We start from the raw sequence: 21,554 nt of genomic DNA, 5'->3' as shown, positions 1-21,554 counted from the left end.
AGCTTTTGTTTCAACTCCTGTTGGAATCATTAGAATCAAATGAACAAAGAAACATCATGGGACGGGGTAATAAGAAACTTAGAAGTTCTGTCTTCTTTCTCCCTTTGCCAGCTTCCAAATTATAGAAATCTTAAGCACAGTGACATTTAGTCAGACACATATGTGCTTGCTGTTGAATGTCTTGAAAGAGCAAAATAGCACTGCCAGAATTATCAAGTTCAGTTCTCTGAAATGCCATAGGGAATATGGTGTTTATTTTATACCTAAAAGGTGAAAGAGATCAAAAAGAATCCAAATTTTAAAATGCAGGCCAAAATCTCAACTTGTAAGACCTTTTCAGGATGCTTTAATTCAGTCTAACAATTTCCTCTATGCATTGTTTTGATCACCTATGAATACTTTTTCCAAACTATTTACACACATGCACAGAAATTCTTACTTTGTTTTATCACACAAGTCAATAGCAAAGCCCAGCAAAGATTTCTATAAGGGACATCTCATGTTTACCCATTCATTCAACAAGTATTATTGAGTGCCTACTTCATAGCAGTAAGTCTCAGGGACACAAAAATAATGGGAAGGTCTTTACATTCTTGATCTTGAAAATCTAATGTGACTTTAAATATCATCTACTTTTAAAAAATGAGTCTATTGAAACCATACACATACATTTAAAAATTGACAGGCAACATTCCTATTCATTCTGCCATTTTCTATTTCTTCTTCCCAATGGCATCTCAAGGTCCTTTGAGGAACTACTTCTCTTTTACCACACAGACTGGTTTAGGGCTGCATACATGATGAAAAGTGAACCAATGAGAGCCATACTCTTGTTGCACTGTCAGAGGTCTCTTTTGGTCACTGAAAATCAATAGATGTGAGTTGATGCTGCCATCTTATAACCATTTGAGAATCAAGCTAAAGCAAAAATAAAAAACAAAGCTATAAAACAAAGGAACCCCTGGTAACATCATTCAAACCCTGTTTAAGCAATTTCCCAAGCTAGGCCTTACCCTGTTTGTTGTTGTTGTTGTTGTTGTTTTTATATGAGCCAGTAAGCATTCTCTCTACCTAAACTACTGAGTTTTGGACTTAAGCCAGTTGTATCCAAAAGTATTCTAATTGATACAGATGTCTCCCTAATATAAATAACAGCTTAAGGTTTAAGGTAGTTGTATTTTCTTTGAAACAATTAAAGGACCTACATCTTTTCTATTTTTGAACTTCTATCATCCAGATAAGAGTATATTTTGGAGGGCTCCTGGATGACTCAGTTGGTTGGACTACTGCCTTTGGCTTGCGTCATGATCCTGGAGTCCTGGGATCAAGTCCCACAGTGGGCTCCCGTCCTACGGGGAGTCTGCTTCTGCCTCTGACCTTCTCCCCTCTCATGCTCACTCTCTCTCTCTCTCTCTCTCATATAAATAAATAAAATCTTAAGAAAAAAGAATATATTTTTCTGTCCATAATTCTGTTTTATACTTACTTTCCACCTGTAAACATTCTGGTTGCTTTCTGGACTGTAAATTTGCTTGTCGGAAACATGTCATCCTATAAAACGTGCTGCCAAGAAGTTGCACCCTTTATTCTTTTTTTTTTTTTTTTTTTTTTTTTTTTTATATTTCCCACTTTTGTTTTTTTTTTTGTTTTGTTTTTTTTTTGTTTTTTTTTTTTTTAATTTTTTTTTTTTTCAGCATAACAGTATTCATTATTTCTCACCACACCCAGTGCTCCATGCAATTCGTGCCCTTTATAATACCCACCACCTAGTACCCCAAACTCCCACCCCCCACCCCTTCAAAATCCTCAGATTGTTGAGTGCACCCTTTATTCTTAATACCACAACACACGACCTGTGGTTTTTAACACAGAGGCTATGATCCTGTCAAGTCACATAATTTTATATTTACCTCTCTGTCTTCCATTCATTCCACAGATACTCACTGGATACAACCAGTGCAATGGCTTTGGTAACCCAAAGAAAAATACAAAGGGTTAGCGTTTTTCAAGGATCTTCCAGGCTCTGTAGGAGAGCATGAAGTGATGCACAGGGATGACAGTACTGTGTGACAAGTGCTCTGTAGATTTCAGTCTCTCAGGTGCTAAAACCAACAAGGCACCATTGTTTCCATCACTTCTCATGTCCAACATACCAGCAAGTCCTATTGGCACTGCCCCCCAAATCTCTCCCAGATCTGACAATTCCTCATAGTGTTGTTCATAAAACCCTAGTCCAAGCCACCATTTCTCTCACCTATACTACTGCAACAGGCTCCAAACTAGTCTCCCTGCCTCAATGCTTATAACCCCACAATTCTCTCATCTCTTCTCCATACACACCAAAAGGATCTTCTCAAAGCACAAATCAGATCAATCCACTCTGCTGCTTAAAACCCTACAGTGTCTTTTCATTGCTTAAAAAAAAAAAGGCAGTGGCTTTTCTTCTTCTTTAAAAAGACTTCTTTTTTTTTTTTTAAAGATTTATTTATTTATCTGAGAGAAAGAGAGAGCACGTGAGCTGGGGGAGTGGCAGAGAGGAAGAGAAAGAATCCTCAAGCCGACTCCGCACTGAGCACAGAGACTGACACGTGATTGGATCCCAGGACCCTGAGATCATGACCTGAGCCAAAATCAACAGTCAGCTACTTAACTGACTAAGCCACCAAGTGCCCTATCCATCTTTTATTTTCTTCACAGCACTCTTCACTATTTAATATCAGATCGTATATTTATTTGCTTATACAACAATCATTGACCTTTCTCCACCCTCCACTAAAATGTAACTTCCAAGAAGTCAGAAACTATGTTTTATTGATTGTTTTTTCTTCAGTGCCAAAGATGTCTGGTGCATGTTGGGCATTCAGTATCAATTTCCTGAGTGAATACAAGATGACAAATAAGATGTATCTAGCTTCAACTTGGAAAATAGAGAAACAGGGAAGGAAGTTAAGGACGATAAAATTTTTAGATAAATTGGGGAAATATTAAATGAATAAAATGTAGACTATATGAGTTAATGGGAAATTTGAAAGGAAGTACAGTAGCTTGAGGAATTAGTTCAAATGTGTTTTCTGTTATATTCTATAAAATGACTACCAGACCACAGAGAAGAACAATGACAAATAGGAATAAATTAAAAATTGCAGGACTATTCTAAGTTGCTATCCCTATGGTTGTTGTGAGGTTTGTGCATATTTAACATTGTTATTAGTGAACCAGGGAGAAAATGTGTGTCATAGTCCTAAATTGAATTATATTACAAATATCAGTAAGGACCCAATTCTCAAGTAATACCACTTACCTCAAAAATCTAAACTAAAAATCTAAATCTAAATCTTGAGGATTTGACCTAAACACTTTTAAAAACATAGATATTTGCATAAAATTCAATTGGATCTAATCATTCATTACAAAGGAGAAGGCTGAAAAGCTAAAGGGACCCCTGGTAGATAACTGGGCTGAAAAGAGGATACCACTTGAGAATTCAAAAGAATTTTGTTTTGCTTGTTGTTTATTTGTTTGTTTTAAGTTTTCTGAATAGATGTGACTTATATTGTGTGTCTACTACGTGCAAGGAACCCTCTATGTATAGTTTGTTTCTCTTTTTTTTTAAATATTTGTTTATTTATTTAGGCAGACAGAGATCACAAGCAGGCAGAGAGGCAGAGAGAGAGAGGAGGAAGTAGGCTCCCTGCTGAGCAGAGAGCCCAATGCAGGACTCGATCCCAGGACCCCGGGATCAGGACCTGAGCTGAAGGCAGAGGCTTTAACCCACTGAGACACCCAGGCACCACTAGTTCATTTCTCTTTGAATTAACCTCTAATAAGTCTGTCATCTCCATTTTCTAAGTAAGAAAATTGATGGAAGTGAAACTCAAAATTTTACATACCTCTTCCCAAAGTCCTTTTTCATCATCAACATTTCCCTGTTGTAAGCTGCCTGGGTCTAATCAGAAAATACCGTTCTACTTTGCTTAAGACTTGGCAACACATTCAGGGAAAGCTAGTAGGAAATAAACAAAAGTGAGAAAACCTTAAAAAGGATTCCTTGATGGAAAATGAAACCAAAAAATATATATAAATGAACATATTTATTTAGGCCATAGCTAAGAAAGCACTAGTATGAAAAAATTTTTTTAAATGTTGACCAAGAAGAAAATATTTATAAACTGAAATTAAATAAAGTTTAACTTATACCAACAGCAAAGAAAAACACTACCTGCCAATAAACTTGTAAAAAAATGCCTTCCATAAACTGTGGCATTTAGAAGCAGACGGATGAACAACTGAAGGAAGGAAGGAAGGAAGGAAAGAAGGAAGGAAGGAGTGAATAAATTAATAATAAATTAATAATAATAAATTAATATCTTAGCTATACTGTTGAAAACAATCTTGAGCTAGCAAAACAGGGGCTCCGAGAAAAAACTCAGAGATGAATTTAGGACCATCATTTTTTTTTTCTTTCTGTACCAGGAATTCTGTGCTTCTCAAGTAATTCTGTGTTACCTTTCAACAACTTAAATGAGGTTTTAATTGGTTCTCTTCCCTGAACTAGAAGATAGGCTCAGAGTGGGAACCTCTTCACCAGTATTTTATGTGAACTGGGGCATTACGTCTCTAGTATTTTCAGCCTTCACATTTTTAATTTTTGTCAGGCAGTACTGTAACAAGATCCCCTAAGTCAATGTGCTACCAGAGGGGGGAAAAAACGAAATAAAGAAAGCATCCATATAAAATAAACAAGTTAGAAAGGCTCATTTTTCATTTGTTAACTAGCTTCCACACGGCTGTTGGCTGTGACAACAAATGATTTAATGAGTCCAATTTAAAATAGTCTTGTCTGTATAAGATAGATGTCTTGGAAAATACTTCTTAAAATCTCACAGCTACAGCAAAGGCTGCTTCGGTATACCCCGAGAAAAATCTGCACTGCAGTCCCACATTTTTCTCTAAATTTCTTGATAGGCCGGATACCAAGCTAGTAACAGCGAGAAGCGGCATTATTCCTATTGTACCTGTGAACGTCTCCTAATAGTAACTGTTAACAAGATATTTCAGAAATACCGGCTTAAAAAACCGTAAAAATTTATCAGCTGTGTGGGAAAGTGATTAGTGAACAAGAGCCTTTCTGAACTATGTGTTTGTCTTCTCTTCAGTCACTTAAACGGCTCATTAGAGTGATGCTTTGTCAGAAAGGGACAGGGATAGGGAACGTGATGTGTATGCCGCAGGATGACAGGGGAAGGGGGCTCCGCTGCGGGGTGGGCACTCTCTAGGTGGCTGCATCTGATTTCAGAAACCATGCCCATGTATTAAGTTGAAGAGATGAAACCTTCCCAAATCCATTCCCCAAGTTCGCAAATACACATCTTCCTCAAGTACGTTTCTTAGATTTTAAGAGCAGAGCAGGTAAGACATGTTTTATCTGAATTCACACGATGCTTCCCTTCATGTAAAGAGCAATTGCATCTTTTTGATCATCCTCTGACAACAGATAAAACACATTATATAGCTTCTGAGAGGGTCAGGTAGATCCAATTTTGTTGAATGACCTGCCTCGGCTCCAAACTAAGTACCTTGTTTTGTTCTTGGAACATGAATAAGCCTAAATTTGATTAGTCTGAATGTGTATCTTTACTTTTTTGAATGTCTAGATGAGGTGATTATCCAGAATTAACCTTCAGAAATGAGATTGCCTGAAGTCACCTCCGTGATAATATTCCAATTTGCTAAAAATGTTTTAAGATTTCAGGAACAAGAGGCTTGAGCACCAGTGCTGAAGGATGTATACACTAAATAAAAGGCTGGAAGCCCAGAGAGCAGATGTGCTTCAAAGGCAGACTCGGGATAAAATTATTCAAGAAGTCAAAGAAATGAGAAAAAGCAATGTCAAAATATTTTCACATTAAAAAAGTAATTAACATATACCGCATAAATTAAAGAAATGTAGACAAACAGACCTAGCCATAATACAAATACCTTTCCAAGCCAAGTTTTAGTTTCGATAAATATAGTTTATGCAAGTAGGAAAATTTACACCACTTTTCAAAGCCACGCATGTGTCTTCTCTGACTTCTGTAGCAATCTCAAGGAAACCAGCAAAGGAGGGCGTGGGTGGAACAAATGCTACCAAAAAGATGGAGTACATTCCCAACAGTCTCGTCTGTACAGGCATTCACCTCACCACACTGAGCTTTTGTTGTGGTCCAAGTCTCAGGCCAGCCCTAGAGCAAGCTCTTCTTTGTATGGAGCTAGTAGAAAACAATTTTAAAATGTCAAACGCTGCCTGCTATTTTCACACTCCACACTTGTCTCTTCGGTCCTGGATGATTTAAAAAAAAAAAAAAGGAATTGAATTTACTGAAAAAAAAAAAATAAACGTTTTTGTTGGGCTAGCTGTAACACTCTCCTCCATCTAATGATATACGAGATGCACAATCCCTGAAACTTTATTGGTCATGTTTGAAATGGAAATACAATCAGGGGTTTAACCTTGAATTATTTGCTTTTGTTTATTGTAATACAAATATGTCATTAATAACTGTTATTTTCTACATTTTAGTCTGACATCTTTGGTAGCTCCAAATGATATTATTTTGATCCTTACTTTGTTTCTTTAGCATGCAACCTCTCTTTTAATCTCATTCTGCTGTTCTGTCTTCTTCTCTTTGATTTTTCATTTTATTTAATTATATTCTTAAGTTATTTTGTAGCATAAATCTCTTGTGAGGAATTGCTTTCTGTTCCTTGGTTTTTGTTTCTTCAAAGTTGGGTTTAGTCTTTTGCATTGTAAATTATCTTTAAAAACAAGTTGTTGTTGTTGTTTTTTCCGGTTGCTTAGATAGCTGTGCTAAGCCATTTTTCCCCCATTTGTTCATCCTTGAGCCGTTTTATCCCAATTCTCTAATTTTATTTCTTTTCATTTCTGTATTATAAATGTCTTCCTTATTCCTTCTTTCAGTATCAGAAACGAGTTTGTTTTCTCTTCCAAACTACCTATGTACTTTGAGGTGTTAACGATGTTTATGCTCTATGCCCAAGGTTACAGGTCTGTAACCTGAGGACCTGCAGGAAGGGTAAGGTGAAGAGATCAAAGTTGACATAAACTGATCTCCAGTCTCTTCTATAATCCAGGGTTTCTGCTCTGCTTGAATTTATTAAGTGCCCTATCCTGGAACTAAAATTCCTCTAACTGTGGAAAATGCGCTACCCCCAAGGGAGTAGTCTCAGACTTCAGTTTGGTCCTTAAAATCCGTATTGGGATTGCTTCTCTGTAATCTCCATTTGTTTTTTCATGAAACAGTAGAATTCCTGATGATAAGGTGACTCACTGCTCATTAGAATAAAAACTACATATTTGTATCTCCCTTACTGTTGAGCATAGTCACCAATTTCTGGCTGATGGGATGGAAGTTAAGTGTGTAAAAGCTTTCAGGAACTTTCCACATAAGGCAGTATGCTTTTCTTCAGCCCTTTCTTGGGATGTGAATGTCATCTTCTTTTCCATGACATCTAAAAATAAATAGTGGGTCACAAAGGGAGAATGAGCCTCAGGTTGCCCAAAATACACAGCATCATAACCCAGCCCAAGGTCACCTCCTGGGATATGTATGTGAGCAAGAAATATATGCATATCTTAATTAGCTACTACTTTCAGTTTTCTGTCACTCGTAGCCCAGTTTGGACCTAAATAATACACCTCTTTCAGAGAAAATCAGCACTTGTTCATTTCTATGGTCTCATAGTGTCAACCAACTGGTTTGAGAGAGAAAACAGAAGTACATGCTCCTGATTTTATTCTCTCTAGATTTGGAAGAATTAATGAGAATTCTCAGAACTCTGTTAAAATTTTCAAATGGCTTCTTGGTGATGGGGCAATTCTGCTCCACTCCAGAATCTTGTTTCTTTCCATAGCTGCTGCCTTTCTGAAATGTTTGGTATTATGCTGTTTCCCTTTTATTGTTGGTAGTTGGTAGAGACTATATTTTTCAGCTGAGTTTCTTGTTTGTTTATTATATATGAGATTCTACAATAAAGCTCCATTCTACATTTTTTCCAAAGCTTAAGATTCCATTTCCCTAGCTTTTGGGGGACTTGTTTGCCTTCTGAACAGGCCTAGAGCTATTTAGTAGATAAACACATCTTATGAGGATGAGAATCAGGGCATAAGATCCCTATGATGGTTCACCACATATATCAACTTGACTGGGCCATGGGTGCCCAGATACTTGGTCAAACATTGTTTTGAGTGTGTCTGTGAGGGTGTTTTGGATGATATAAACAGTTGAATCTATAGACTGAACAAAGCAGATGATTGTTTTCCCTTGTGTAGGTGAGCCTCATCTAATCAGTTGAAGTTTGAATATAACCAAAGGCTAACCTTCTTTTGCATAGGAGGAGACTCCTCCTGACTGACTGTCTTCAAGCTGGAGTATCAATTTTTTTCCTTCCTTCAGATTCAAATTGAAACACTGGCCCTTTCGGGACTTCAAATTAGCTGGCATTTGGACTGGAAGTACACCATCAACTTTCCAGAGTCATCAGTTTGCCAACTGCATATCTTGGAACTTCTCAGCCTTCACATTGCATGAACCAATTTCATACACACACACACACACACACACACACACACACACACACTATATATTTACATATTTACATATGTACATAAATATATGATATGTGTGTATGTGTGTGTGTATATATATATATATGTGTATACACATATATATGTATACACATATATATATATATATATGTATATATCACCCTAGCACAGTCCCTGAATACTTCTCCCCACTTCCATTAAAAAAAGGAGAATTCCAATGAATGAGTGTGTATAATCTCTAGAGAATATCTGGCTATTGATAGATGTATCCTGGGATTTAGGAATAAAATTGATTATAGTATCTTACATAATGAGGTCACAGCTGAGCCAAGGCTCAGAGTCAGACATGACTGTCATGTGGAGTTAGAATCCTACACATTATTTGTATTCACTGATTTTACATGGGATTTGAATCACAACATGGTGAGAATAATTCTGATTTATATACACAGACTTTTTTTTTTTATTGGATTGGGAGAGGGAGAAAGTAAGGTTGCCATATGGCACAGAAATATGGCAAAGTCCCTGAGAAAGAATTTATACCAAGGGAAAAAGGAACCTAGAATGGCAATTTCACAACAGGGTTTGAAGATTAGATGACAGAAAAGACATAGTGAGATGGCATAAAATTTCACCCCAATCTGGCACCCTGGTAGCCATATGTACTCTGAGGAAATAAGGAATCATGAATGAGAAAGGAAAGTGGATCTCTTCCTAAATAGCTTAACATTTCAGGACCCAAACAACCCCCACTAACCTTGTTTGTTATTTTGTACTCATAGTAGACTGACAAATTTTATAGTGCCAAAAAGATTCAGAACATCAGAACTGGGATGAATCAGCAGAGGCCTTAGTGACAGTAGTAGAAATGAAAATGAAATAGCATAATAGACACTTACACTAATTTACAAAATTATTTTTAAAAAATTCTTCTGGATTTCCAAAATGGTGGAATTTTGAGGTACCAAAACTCCTACATGAGCTTAGAAATGAAAATCCTGAGTATCGATAAAATTGACCTCATTCATACCTGTCAATTGGTAAGATTTTGGAGCCCGGGAGATAATGGGCTTCTTCCAGACCTCCACAGTTGTGTCCTAGACACAAATCCTGTAAATAACATGTCTGTTGTTTTAATCCAGACTGAACAACTTTTCTTTAGAGAAGAGTATGGGGGACTAAGATCCAAGAGGAATTTGGACTTCATGTCTCAGTCTAGTTGATTATACTCTTATAAGTAAAATTGTAATTAAAATGGAGCACATTTTCAGGATTCAGGGATTCCTGCCATGCCAAGCTATATCTCAAAACTTTCCGGAAACTGGTGGGCAAGTAGTAAAAGCTTTTGAGAAAACTCTTCTCTTTTGTTCCTCATCTGAGTCCACTGACTTTTGCCTGCCATTGGCAATGATATCCTTGTTAATCTTGCTTTCTAACATTACAGTACACGATAATAGAAAATGAGGATGATTTGTTTGGGTCCTGGATTTGTTTGAATTTATCAAATATAACAATAGCATTATATTCATTTCCTCCTTCAGTATTTAAGTCCAAAATTACTTAATTTGTTTCAATTTTTCTGGTTAACACTAGTCATTCAATGAACATTTTTGGGTACTTATGTACTTAACAGTAGGCTAGCTTCTGGGAACTCCATGGTAAACTAGACAGACCCAGTCCCCATTCTTATGGAGCTTACAAATTGGTGAAAATACACATATGAACAGGACAAGAGACAACTACAATACACTGTGCTGTAACTGTATTATGTTATGATATATTATATTATATTATATTATATTATACAGAATGATATAATACAGTTAGTTGAGAGCATAGGCCCTAAGGCCAAACTGCTTTTGTTTCAAACTTCAACTCTGCTATTTGCTTATTATCTTCTTAGTTTGCCGTATGAATAGATAAAATAAGCATAAAAACATTCATTAGGGGGCACCTGGGTGGCTCAGTGGGTTAAGCCGCTGCCTTCGGCTCAGGTCAGGATCTCAGGGTCCTGGGATCGGGCTTTCTGCTCAGCAGGGAGCCTGCTTCCCTCTCTCTCTCTGCCTGCCTCTCTGTCTACTGTGATCTCTGTCAAATAAACAAATAAAATCTTAAAAAAAAAAAAAACATTCATTAGGTATTAAGTAATTCCTAGCCACCAACTCTGGCTCTTTATTTTCTCTGATACTATCTGTTTTATATTGCCATTATATATATATGTTGTCTGTCCCATACACTGTTGCAACTATTATTATTGTTGTGGTGGTTGTTGTTTATAATGATGACCACTACCATCCAGAAATCTCTTCTGGCAGCACACATTAATTTTTTGTGGGATTTTCTTTGAGGCTTCTTTTTACAGTTCAGGGCAAGAGATTCTCTGAAAATATTGCTCACAGGAAATCTATTGCCTGATAGTCTGAAGAGGCAAAATGTTGCTGTTGATCTGTTCCTTCTAAAAGTTAGTCAATTGTAATCATTATCCATCCAGCCAGACACAGTCCCTTCTCTCCCTGTTCGCCTACCAGGGGCCTGATATATCCTCAGAGAGGTTCAGTAGTGGATTCTTTGCTCCTCTTTGTTAGTTCAGTGATAGTATTGCCAGAAGGGTAACTGTCATTAGTGTCCCATCAAACTTGATGGGCATTTTCTGGTCTTTGAACTGTGCATCTATATAATCAACAAACTGAAATTACTTGGTGATGACTCACCAGAGCCATCCCTAACAATAATAAATTCTCTACATAACACAAAGATCTTGCGTTTTGTATTTTCTCAGTTTAAAATAAAATTAATGTTCTTTTTTCAACCTGTGCCAGCACATATCCCTGATGTGAAAAATCAACCAAGAAAAAAATGATCGTGTTGTCTCTCTCACTGTTTGGCAGTTTTAGTATTCCCAAACAGAAATCCTGGTGGGAAAAGAAACTGCCTTGCTGTATCTATAATTTATCAACATGGAAACGTTGTGGTTCTAATCATAAAATTTCAGAGGTCAGTCTTATCTCCACAACTGTGCTCTGAAGAATTTCTAATAGGAGGGGATGTGTTTCCTAAAAATAAACTTGTAATTACTGAAAGCTGATGAGGGGAGAAGGGATGCGGATATAGAACATTCTATGAAGATAAATGTATAATCTGTAGAATTGGGGAGAGTGATTACAGGACATGAGCAGAGGAAAGAGTAAAGAGGGAGGTAGCAACCCCCAAATGTCTATGTAGGGGTAGCAAACAGATTAGAAGGGGGAAGCTGGAGGACTGGTCTTGAAGCTTCGGTTGTGTAACAGGGCCATGCCTTCACTTGAAGGAATTTAATGGGGGGTCGTGTTGGAGATGCCTTGAGGAGGACTAGAGGGGAACTAAACCTCATAAATCCCTCTGAAATCAGTACTAGGGAGGAGTGGAGAAGGTTGTGAAAGTATGAACATGATCTACACCAGGATATGTTAAACACTGAATAGCAATGATGAAGCACATGAGAAAGTCAACAGATAGAGCACACAGCCCTGGCTTGCACCAGATTACTCTGTCTTGCATGGCAGACTATTACCTCTAAAGTGACAAAATGTTAAATCTAATGAGGAGGATCGTCATTCCCTCCACTCTCTATCCTCATGCTTTGCTTATTCTTAAGCCACGCTCTTTAAGAACATTCATGTAAAAACAAGTTCAGTAAGGATTTCCTGTGCATATCTGCATGTCCCCATGTTACAAAAGCCCCATTCATGCAATCCTCTCATTCTAGTACTTGGCTTATAGTGCTTGGTTAATATATTATACACCCATATTTCCTCTCTAGATGGCAGTCTTTATAAAAGCCCATTTCTATCTCAGTATCATTAGTAATAATAACATTAGCAAATTTCAATTCATCACTTGTTTTCTGCCAGGCACTATGCATTTAACCTTCTTAACAACCTATGAAGCACTTATTTTTTCACTTATGCATTTAGCTCCATTTTTGGACCACCTAATTGGGTCAAGTACTGTGCCAGCCACTAGAACTAGACTGGCAAACAACACACACTCTAGCCCACCTTGATGAAGCTTATTTTCTAGTAGAGGAAATCAGCTATAAACAAGCAAACAATGAGAAACCAAAAATGTTAAGAAGGTAATTATAACAAATCATGTATCCATTTTGAAACATAAGGTCAGAGAGAATGACTAGATGATGAGGGCAATGGGGAGCAGAGGGCTACTTTTGATAAGGTGGGCAGGAAAGGCTTCTGGGAAGAGGTGAACTTGAATAAACATGGAAATGTAACTGTCATATGACAGTGCAAAGGACTCAAGTGGAAAGGTCCTTGGCTTGCTTGAAAAAGAGAAAACAGACCACTCTGAAGTAAGCCCATGAGAGATTAGAATGAGTTTGTGTGGGTAGAGAGGAGTCAGATAATGTAGGTTTGGGCTTTAGGCTATTTTTTAAAATTTGAATTTTATTCTGTCAATAAGAGAAAGCATTAGCATGTTTATCTCCATTTAATCAAGTGACAAATGAAGAAACTCAGGCTTAGTGATGGTAATTAACTCATTTAGGGTCACCCAACTAGTGAGCAATCGAATTGGGACGTGTACCCTGATCAGTCAGATGCCAGACATTAGTTCCTGATGTTAATTCCTGATAGAGTGCCGAGTACTCCGTATATTAACTGCCATCATCATCATTATCATCATCACCACCAACCAGAATCACCATTGGATCATTAGTTTACAGATGGGGAAGTAAAGGGCATTAGATTCTCAGGAAGGTCCTGGAAACCTTCACACATCTGTGATAGAATAGGGTTTAGAAATGGAGTGCCATACAGATGAACATTGATCAGTTCATGTCAATTTTGCTCCACAAACATTTGCTGAACATCAATAGTCACACAGACCAAGTGAGTATGGTTGTGAAGATTCACTTAACTATAACTCATTCCACTCACATTTTTCCAGCTTAGGGACAATATAGAGGCACTTTATCAAATATTTTCCTGAGTTCAAGACAAGATATGCGTACACGTTTCCCTAATCTATAGCTCTGTAAGCCATCTCCCGTGTGGATTTCAAGAGTCTGCAGAAGTTTTCACATATGAAATCATAATTATTTCTCATACCCAAGTATAGCCACAATACAAAGAACTCAGAAGATTATCTCAGTTGCAAAATTATGTCCCATTTTGTTAATTTCATGGTAGTCCCTGTTTTTTCCTTCTCTCAGATATATGCCCCGGTTTCTAAAACTCTGAAGGAAACTTTTTTTAATAGCAATATAAGTTTTATAATTAACCATAGCCGTGTTATTTCTGCTTACATATTTTTTTTCAACCTGATTAAGAAAATTGCAATTTTCCAGACTTCTCTGGTATGAGCCTGGAGCAAAGTATAAACCAGCAGTTCTTGTTTTTTTTGTTTTTTTGTTTTTTCCTTTAAGTTTTGCCTGGAGGCTGAGAATCCACTAACCTGAAAGTAATGGTCACTGATAAGGAACAGAGCATTAGACAAAATGTAATATCTGGAATCACTGCATGTTCCCAAGTATCATTAGTTGACCCTTAAACAGAATAAATGGAGTGTGCCATGTCTGTGTCACATGGTTATGTAATCTAAGAATAATTTAAAGCATATCCATCCCTGAAAACAGATGTCTTATACACCGAAGTCATTCTTAGTTACAACTGTATTTATTCTGATTAGACATATTTCTGTTAAAAGGCAATATGAGAAATAACATGAATGCATATAATTCAATACCAAGGCAGTATGGATGTGAATGGGGGAAGTTAAAATTTGGCAAAGATTTAAAAAAAAAAAACAAACTTAGAAAGTATCTACCAAATATACACCGAATCAAAATTTCATTTGCAGTATTTTGTTTTTCTCATCAATGTGTTTCGAACACCTAGAACAGTACCTGGCACATAATTAGTGCTCAAGAAGTTGAACAACAAAAATGGTGACAGCCGCTCACAAAATGTGGGAGTTTTGAGAGGAGCACACACCGCTGAGGATAATTTCCCAATGAATAACTTGGCAGGCATCAAAATCTTCCGCTTTCTCACTGTGTCAGAGGAGGCTGTCCTGAGAAAAGGTGGGCACTGTATCTGTGGAACCAGACGATGCACCTGAACAGTCAAGTCACTGTGTCGCAATCCTTTTAGTTGTCACTTTGTTATTATGGTTGGCAGGAGTGGTTTGAAGACAGGTGGGGTGCTGCTTTCCTAGCAAAAGGGTTGCACAAAGCCTAATACAGGCTCTGGCCGAGAGGGCCCTTTGTCAGTTCAGGCAGCTATAACAAGACTCCACGTAGTGGATGTCTGGAGCAACACAAATATATTTGCCACAGTTCTGAGAAGCTAAGAAGTCCAAGACCAGGCTTCCAGTAGATCAAGTATCTTGTTTGCAAATGGTTTGCAGATGGCTGCCTTCTCACTGTATCCTCCCATAGGGAAGAGCAGGTGGAGGAAGCAAGCTCTCTCCTGTCCCTTCTTGTAGGGCACCAGTCCCATTGTTAGGGCTCTGCTTCATGACTGAATCACCTCCCAAAGTCCCCATCTCCAAATACCATCACACTGAGGATTCCAATCTCAACATATGAATATGAGGAAGCACAAACATTCGGTCCATAGCTGGGCTAGTCATGGGCCCTCCTTATTACACTCCCAGAGCTGGGTGTTTTGGAGCAACTATATCCCTATTTCCAAAAGGTCCCAGCAAAGCTTCTAGACTACTGGCTGATAGCCAGTGCTTTCCCATGCCGAAGGGAATGTAGAGGAAAGGCTCTCCTTCCTCTGAGAATGAAGGTTTATTATCCCTGTGTAGCCATGCTGGTGCAGAAGGAGGGAATCCATATGAAGAAGATAGCTATGTTGCGAAGAACTCAAGAATCAACAGACTTAGAAATTTATAATTACGTACTTACCACCACTCCAGTTTCAGAGGCTTCATCAGAATAGGAGCAGTCAATGTCCTTCAGCTGTTTGAAATGAGGAATTCCATGAATATGGGATTTCTGCTTAAGGCCAAATCTTCCTCCAAATCTTTTCTCACTGCCCTCTTATCATGACATTCTCTTTGGTTCTTATTTCTCCTAGAGTTCTGCCTTCCTGAATTTTCGCTAGATCCTGCATTCTGTTGTTCGTATTTATTATTTGTCTCTCACTTATTTAAATATATATTGAGCTCCTCAGAGTATTTTATCCTCACAACAACTGAGGGAAGAGATATATTACTATCCTCATTTGCAAAAGAAAAAGACAAAGGAGAATTGCTCAAGTTTGCATAGCCATTAAGCGGTATCACTATCTTAGATGGTATCTTATCTGTTAACAAACCCAGTCTGATTCCAGAGCCAAGGTTTTAGCACAGAGTATTGCTGCAAATCACCACCAGGAATACCTAAATTAGTGGCCTTGGTGTGATGCCTCTCCTCTCCCTCAGCTCCAGCAAAGAGGTCCTTACAGCGTAAACAACTTCCCCCTCTCCCTGTGCCTTTGGTGTCCTCAACACTGGTGGCATATAAACAAGGTCAGGGACAGGTTTGCTATGGTCTAAACTTAGACCTTCCACAAACTAATACAAAATTATAGATACATTGTTAAGTATGAAATTTAATATGTAATCTTATTCTAAATAAGAAATCACAACAAACTGAAAAATTTAAAAGACTGGCAAATACCACAAAGCCCATAATAATTAACACACATAATTGATCACCTGCATGACACATCTCATAGTAATGGATTTCATTTATATCTTCCGGCTGCACATTTTTTATCACTTCTTTGTTTAATGAAAAATTTAGAGTATTCTCTAGAGAGAACAGAGAGATAATTCAGTATTTCTCCTAGCATGACTGATTGCATTGCTTTTAATGCTAGAAAAAATTTATTTCAGCTTCATACATGAAAAAGAAACTTTCGAAAATAGTCAATAAAAGTGGTCACATTATGTAAGTTTTTTGGATTACTGTACAATTTGGAAGTATTCTAGCTCGTTTATTTTCCATATGAGCTGTAGGATCTCAAGTATTTCCACTTTCTTTTGAATCCACAGCTTGTTTTCCAGTTTCCTGTTGATGTAATAAAGTTTCATAAATGCTACTACTTTTCTGTTTGCCAGGATTTCATCTAAAACATCTTTCCCTATTGTGTTCACATGATTTATCCCTCTTCATTAATTGGATATCAAACAATCAAAGAACCTATTCAGTACTTTTCCTTGAACTTCGTCTCTTCCTCTGAAGAGACTGAATGTTGGTGTCACCTGATGAATTTTTGTTACTATTTTGTTACTATTGTTTGCGTCTCATTGTTGGAATAATTTTTATTAACGTCATCACTCAATTCCACTGCATCTGAGTCAGGTTCTATTACCTTGCATCTGTATTTTCTCTCAATTCTAAAAGAAAATGTAAAGATGACAAAATGATACTTTTTATATACTTCCATATCAGGAAGCTATACATTCCTACTTGTTTTATTGAAACATTCCAAAATATCTTCAGAAAAGCAGTCAAAATGGTGTAGTTAAATTCATCAGCTTTTTCAACAAACTTTATATATTCCAACTCGTAGAAAAAGAATACTTTAGATCTTTAAATGGTCATTATATCCTATCACACAAGGTTCAGGCAACTTTGCAGTGGAACAATCCTCTTGTTACTTTGAGATTTTTTAATGAAAATATAAGTTGCATATGCATTTATATATCCCATTGTTTAAAATACTCTATGAGATGAATCTGAAAAGAAAACATAGCTGTTGCAAAATACTAGAGTAGTCAACAGTTTCAGTTACTGTCACAGCAGATTTTTCTCTGACAAGATTAAAGAAATGAGCTGGCATGGCACATATTCTGCTTACTTATTAAAGTTTTCAAAGAGTGTTTGCAGCCCTTTGTCCCCACCTTTCATAACAGCTGCATTGTCATACAATTTATTGCTAATGTTTTTCAGCAAATAGTTACCATTTCCCAGAACTCATTTTATTTCATTTTTAATTTAAAGTTGCAATATCTAGGTGGCTTTTACTGGGCAAAAGAGTTTAAAAATATTCATCAGGGTTTTTTTTATTATTGTTAAACTGTGAGGGCCTAATAATTACTAATTTAATCAGTGCTTTGAGTCATTTAGAAGCTTAAAAAATGAACTAATATTTGGTGTCTTTTTTGTTCAATTTTGTTTACCATTTCATTTTTTACACGTTTTCCTATTACTAATAGGAATAATTACTATTCCTATTCCTATTACTAATAACGTTTTCCTTTTACTAATGTAAAACTGTTTCAGATATGTCTCACGTACTTTTCATTCATCTTAACATGCCCCGACTGTTCATGAATCAAATTTAACAGTTTGAAGAAAACCAATCTTTATTGTGAACTCTGAATGGCAAAAGTCTATCCTAATTACTTTTGTTAAGCTCTTTAAAATAATACTGAATGTTCTTTCTTTCTTATCTGTTATTCAAGACATTAATGTAGAGGCATTTGTAATTGATTTACTTTTTGTAACTCAAATACGTAAATATAGATTTCTTGTGCTCTGTGGAGTCTTTGTGACTTTCAAGGGTTCTCATTATAAACATCTGCTCTGGAAACATGTCTGTTGTAATGACTGTCTTGTTAAAAATGGCTTAAACAAAACAATAGATACAACCTTTTAGTCTTGGAATAGACAAGCTGGGATCTACAATCGTTTGATCATTTTATCTTATTTTCAGAATATCTGAGTCACATTCTTTCTGTTTCATGCTCTATGTAATTGTAAAGTTATTGGAAACCATTGAAAAACAACAAAGTTTTTGTTAAACAGTATTAAAAGAAAATATTTCTCAGTGAAACAGACCATAATGAAAGATCACAAAACTTACTGAGTCTGAGTGACTTCAAAAATATAAAGCTGCTACCAAGATCTTCATGATCATAACACTCTCGGTTCTTTGCCATATTTATGCCTATCTCCTAAGTCACCCTCTTCCTTTTCTGAGGTCACCAGTGTAAGTCTCCACCCATTTTAACCATCTGTAAAAGGGAGACTCTTCCTTCTCCTATATAGAATCTGTAAAGGAGGAATCAAAGAGGAGGCTTTAGTCTATGGGTCTCCCAAACCCTGCAGCACTGTCCAAACTCCCTAAAAAAACAGGATCTTCCTTGTAATCTTACCACGAGAAGCAGGAGGAATGTCTGCTGGAACACAGCTACACATATCCCAAGGAAAAGTATTCATTCTCAGCAATAGTACAGTCTGAATCCTTTAAGAGGTCTGCCTATCTTCCATTGAATTATGCAAATCACATCATTAGGTGGAACTGAGGGTATTCCTCTGAATAACTTTCTCTCACTTAAAAAAAAATGCTTTGTGATCATAGTTCTAACAGGGACCATGTGAAATTTTTAGCCATGGGGCGCTTCTTTCCAAGAGAGGAGGAGCTATCATTTTATTTAATCCTCACAACAATTATGCAAAGTAGATATAATTTTTACTCTTACTTTTCAGTCATGAAAATGAATGCTTAAAAAAGAAATACAAATTTCACATGGCCACACAGCTTGTAAGTGGCAGAGCAAGGAATCAAATTCAGAACTATCTAACTTTAAATCTTATACTCTTATCCAATGATGTAGGGTAGACACCTGGTACTGGTTCACAAAAGCCAATTATTAAATTTTTAGGACTTTCTCGAGTTGGTTGTTAAACAGAGCCATTAGTAAAAATCAAATTATATTAATTTACAATTAACTAAATTATTTGAAAACAAAGGTGATAGTCAAAACACAATACTTCCTCATTATTTAACTGTACTTTACCATTATCAATGCTCTTGAGTTTATGTACATCTTTCTATATTTGCATGGTGGAACCCTATGTAATAGAGGGCCATTGCACACCTTTTTCCAAGGTCATGTTCAATGATGTCATGTTCCTAATTTGAAAGTGGCCATTATAGAAATATTTACATCATGAAAGTTAGTAACACCCCCCACCCCCGACTAGAGCTGCTTTTTAATAACACTATATTACACTATTTCTCCTGTTAACACTGTCTTATCCTTAAACAGTGATCACTTCTCTCTATAAAAGACACAGTCCATGCGTCAGAGAATTGATCTCATCAGAGCCATGTAATCCTGTACCCTTTGGTCTAAGATGTCACATATCCTTAGACATCACACATATTATGGACCAAGATAAGTAAGCAAAGTTCTACTTCCTACAGTCATAGAAAAGAACAAAATCCATTCTTCTCAGAGTTCTGGATGCCCAACACATTAGATGTATCACTTACTTAACAAGGATCAGTGAAAAGATAGACTGTTGTCCCTCTTAAATGAACTTGGAATTTAATATTTAGAAGGAAGGAAGGGAGGAAATATTTAGAAAACAAAACAAAAAATAAAAATGATAAAACTCCTTGTTCAGACTACTAGACAGTAAAAAAGACATACTGAAGGATTTTAAATCAACTCTGTCTGTCGAAAATTCAGATTAATAATAAATAGCAGAGCTGGGGCCAAAAGAGCCTCTGATTCCCCTCTTCCCATTGATATCACAAAAGCTGGAAAAGCCAAAATCTTGATCCTCAATTCCCACTTGAACTTAACACAATTTAGTTTGCATAAAGTTACATGCTGAAGTATGCCCAGTGAAATAAAAATGAATTATCCTCCCCTATTAATGCTACACGGTACTGTTGTTCAAAGATATTTATGAAATTATTACACATTTTCAGATCTTGGCATAACTGAAGCACCACCACAGCCAAGTATTTAGTAATATATTCTAAGTTTTCCTCTAAATCACAAGTTTTCAGAAAACCATAGGTAAATATGAAACCCAAAAGATAATATAAAATTAGAAAATTGCTTCATTAAGAATGAATCTTTGACACAGTTCCTTACTCCCCACTAAAGAGCAGCTATAAAGCGTAGAATAACAACCCTGAAACAGAGAGTTTAGCTAAGGCTGTTTTTTAAATTGGCCTTTTTGGATGACAGGTCCAATTCTAGAAATTTCATAGAACCATAAAATCGGGAATACTGTCAAGAGGAATCATTTCATTTACCTCATTAGGTGAGAATATTATCCATACCAGCATCTCCCAAAGTTCCACAAGATGGTAACAGATATTACGTGAAAGAAAAAAGATTAGCCAAATAAGCTTAAGAACGGCTGGGTTTTTAAATTTTTTTTTTCTTTCAATCGCTCTCCAAACAGAAACCACCTCCAGGTTCTGGAAGCCACTCCCTCCCTGTGACCTTCAGGTCTTCTGAAGGTAAACCTATTGTAGCTAACTACGGGGTATTGTGCGACCTTTACTGATGCTCCTAAACCTGTCCAAACCTTCAAAACTGTCATTAAACTCTTCTAAAATTATCCAGCTAAGTGTATTAACTCTTTCCTGCCAGGCCCCTGGCTGATAAATATCATTTCCACCATCTCCTCACTGGGAAATCTGGAACCACCCTCTTTACTTACTATTTTGGCTTAAAACCATCCCGGTCCATGAAAGTGAGGCTGTTCATACTGACTGGATCGATTGAAGGCTAAGCAGAATCTCAAGGCTTCAACCCTTCTGGAAGAGAAACAAGCACCATGGGGACTGCTGTCAGTGGGTGATCGTCACCAACAAGAACAAAAAGTAAGTAAGCAAAGTTCTACTTCCTACAGTCATAGAAAAGAACAAAATTCATTCTTCTCAGAGTTCTGGATGCTCAGTTCTGCTCAGTCCAAGCAATTATGCCATCCACTGGAATGGAGACTGGACAATGTCCTGAAACAGTCCCAGTCTCTGCCATCTCCCAGGAAATACTCACAGAAAGTTCTGGCTTGGATGGAGCATGGCGACCTCTTGATGCTGACCTCTCACCAGTGCACATAGCTCCCTTCCTATTGTATTTCCATTCCTTATCTGGCCTAGAGACAGGAAAATAATGTTAACCATCCAAATGTTCCCCGTTT

General features: G+C 36.9%; 1 long non-coding RNA gene across 1 annotated transcript; it reads right to left on the bottom strand.

Annotated features, from left to right (window-relative positions):
- Window positions 1-6,008: 6,008 nt before the first annotated feature.
- Window positions 6,009-18,540, bottom strand: LOC309842186. Its single transcript, XR_014299547.1, has 3 exons — window positions 18,466-18,540; window positions 15,516-15,569; window positions 6,009-7,512 (listed from the first exon to the last, which is right to left on the bottom strand). It is a non-coding gene; the product is annotated as an uncharacterized lncRNA (long non-coding RNA).
- Between the last annotated feature and the right edge of the window lie 3,014 nt (window positions 18,541-21,554).

This window comes from Mustela nivalis (assembly GCF_964662115.1).
Source record: "Mustela nivalis genome assembly, chromosome: 10".
NCBI classification, from domain to species: domain Eukaryota; kingdom Metazoa; phylum Chordata; class Mammalia; order Carnivora; family Mustelidae; genus Mustela; species Mustela nivalis.
The sequence above is the reverse complement of the archived record's forward strand: the minus strand, read 5'-3'. Positions and strand labels throughout refer to the sequence as shown.